General features: G+C 31.8%; 1 non-coding gene across 1 annotated transcript; it reads right to left on the minus strand.

Moving 5' to 3' along the window:
- Positions 1-1014: 1014 nt before the first annotated feature.
- TRNAR-ACG (transfer RNA arginine (anticodon ACG)) lies at positions 1015-1087 on the minus strand. Its single transcript has one exon. It is a non-coding gene; the product is annotated as a tRNA-Arg (tRNA).
- Between the last annotated feature and the right edge of the window lie 1926 nt (positions 1088-3013).

Here is a 3013-nt window from a genome sequence, read left to right on the forward strand (position 1 = left end):
TTGAAAAAACTTTTCTCCCAGAAAGTAATTGTTATAGTAATAGTATTCTATAAGCAATATAGACATTTGGTAGAAAATCAAGTCTTGTTATCTTATTAAGTATATCGATTAGAATCTTATCTTATACTTGTAATATTTCCTTTAACGCTATATAATTTGAAAAATAAGTCTAAACTATCATGTCAGAGTGGCTATTATGCTTTAATTGAGATTAAGTCAATATTTTTTTCAATTTTTTATCATCTCGTGGCCTCAATTTTTACCTACTAAATAAAAAAGAAAAAATATATTTATATGCTTCGGATTATTCAAATCTCAACTATCAACATCAATAACAAATTAAATTTTCTTTTCCTTTTATGTATTAAAACATTGTACTTTTTAACTTTAAGATAATCAATTTTTAATATAAAAAATTAATTCATAAAATTATTATCAATGAAAAATGCGGCCCCAAAATTGGGGGGCCTAAAGCGACTGCTTGGGCTGCCTTACCCTTCAGCCGTCATTGATAATATAGATAATAAGTTTTAAAAGTTATATAGTCACATAAATATTATGGCACACTTAATGCCATAAGTTACAAAATTCCTTATTTCTTTCTTATTACCCTGATCAGTCAAATAGAATCACATAAAAAGAATGATAATGAGTAAATAATATTGTACTTATTATCAAAAAGTTTATTTATCTGTAATATTCGATTTTAAAGAATAAATAATTGTTGCTAAATTTGATTTACATGTCAAATATCTTTAGTTTTTTACATTCTATATCAAGTCAAGCATCTTGACATGAAATAGGAGGAAAGGAACAGCATTTATGAATTGCTTCTTCGATCAAGGAAATAAGGAGAGCCGTCAAAGCAACACTGGAAATTAACTGAGGAGAAATTGTCGGGAAGCATATTTTAACTAAAGATAAAAAAGCACTATAACCAAAACAAGAGATATGCAACACAAAATAAATGCAATAAAAAAGTCTTAACTAAAAAAATTAGAAGACACAAACATACGACTCTGCTGGGGATCGAACCCAGAATCTCTGGTTTCGTAGACCAGCGCCTTATCCATTGGGCCACAGAGTCACTTTGACAGTGAAATGCAAAGTACTATTAATAGTCACTTCGGTAAATATCCAACAGTGGGCTACTGGCGGAAATATTTTCTTCAATTATAATTTATTATTCTGTACTGTTATGATTGTTAAAGTTTGTTACTACTTTATTTAGTAATTATTTGGTCAACTTCATTACTTGAAAAGTTTATTATATAATCTAGACCATGTCCAGAAAATATTACAATGGTTCCAAATTAGTGTTTTTCACATTAGCTTGCCAAAAGATTACTTCGGCGTACTAAGGTCTCATCTGCATCTAAATTATTTAGATCTCAATGCATTAAGTATATTTATTTTTAAATATCTGAATATGTCTGATTGGATATGAATCGATCAGATCTTTAATTTCGTTTGGACGTTAAAAGTACGAAAAATACACGCCTCTTTTTTCGCTTGCTCTTTTTGCAACTATCTTCCGATTTTCATGTTGTTATTTTTTTTTATGATCTCTGTGGTAATACTGATATTGTCTCCTTTTGTCTTCTTGAGCCGAACGTCTCTCGGAAACAACCTTTCTCTCCTTCGGGGTAGAGGTAAGGTCTGCGTACAAACTATCATTCCCAAACCCCACTAGTGAGATTTTACTAGGTCATTGTTGTTTAGCCTGTTTGGCCAAGCTAGAGAAATCAACTTATTTTGAGAAGTTTTTTTTTCAAAAGTGCTTTTGAAAAAAGTACTTTTGTAGAGAAGCAGTTTGTGTTTAGCTTATGGGTGTTTAACGGGCTGGCTGGGACAGGCTGGACACAAAAAAAATAGCTCGTCCGTTTAACGTTGTGGGCTGTTAGCGGGCTGAGTTAGCGGGCTGTACTTTTTCGGATTTTTTTTGTCCGTCCGGGTTCAGGCTTAGCAGGCTGGATCGAGCCATGCAATTTATTTTTTAAAGTAAATTTTATTTTTCTTATTCAATGTTATTGATACTTAAGTGTTTGCAAACTTTTAAGGCTTAGAATTAAACTTTGAAGTTTAAAGTTTTAAATTTGAAATTTAAAATTTATAATTTTAAAATTAAAATTTGAAAGTAAGTGGCTACAAAAAATTATTTAATAAGACCAATAGGCAATATGTAAGGATCAAGCTCTCCGAATACTTTCATTTGATATTTTTATTGAATAATATATAATACTTCAAATTAGGTTGCAAGTTCTTTTTTATTTTTATTATTTTTGAGCTTGCAAATTAAAAGTTTACAACAATTATAAAAAAAAAAAGAAATAGTACATCACATGCTTTGCATCATTTTTGTAAGTTCATCCATGTCAACATGAGGTTCTTGTTTTTTGGCATTAGTTGAATCAGAACCATAAACCATTATATCTCTAATTTCTTGGTCCTCCGCTTCGTCTACCTCGTCACGCCCTTGATTTCGCCGTTCTGATCTTATCCAATCTCTGAAACACACTAGAATTTTTAAAGTGTTGCTACCCAATGAATGACGGATATCTCCTAGTTGGTGCCTTACTTGGCTAAATGCACTCTCTGATGCGACTGTTGAAATTGGCACATTTAGCACGTCTCGAGCCATGGCCGAAAGAACAGGAAATTGATTTGAGTTGCTCCTCCACCAACCCAGTGGTAGAAATTTCTTTGTGCGGGGCTCTGCTGACTTTTGCAAGTAGAATTGAAGTTCATCAATATTCCTGCTACTGATTTGTTGATGCTCCCCTAGTGTAGACCAAATCAAATAATCTTCAACACCATCATTATCATCCAAAGCACTGGTCCCAGATGTTGAAACTGAACTTGAAGGAATATTTGCATCTACAACAGAAGAAGCATCAACAATGTTAGCATAATAATTATATAATGTTTCTAAATGTTTGTGTAGATCAGAAATACAAGTGTCAATATCAGGAGTTTCAGTTGGTCCAATATCCATATAAGAATATAAAGCAGT

This window comes from Nicotiana tomentosiformis, chromosome 9 (genome assembly GCF_000390325.3).
Source record: "Nicotiana tomentosiformis chromosome 9, ASM39032v3, whole genome shotgun sequence".
NCBI lineage: Eukaryota > Viridiplantae > Streptophyta > Magnoliopsida > Solanales > Solanaceae > Nicotiana > Nicotiana tomentosiformis.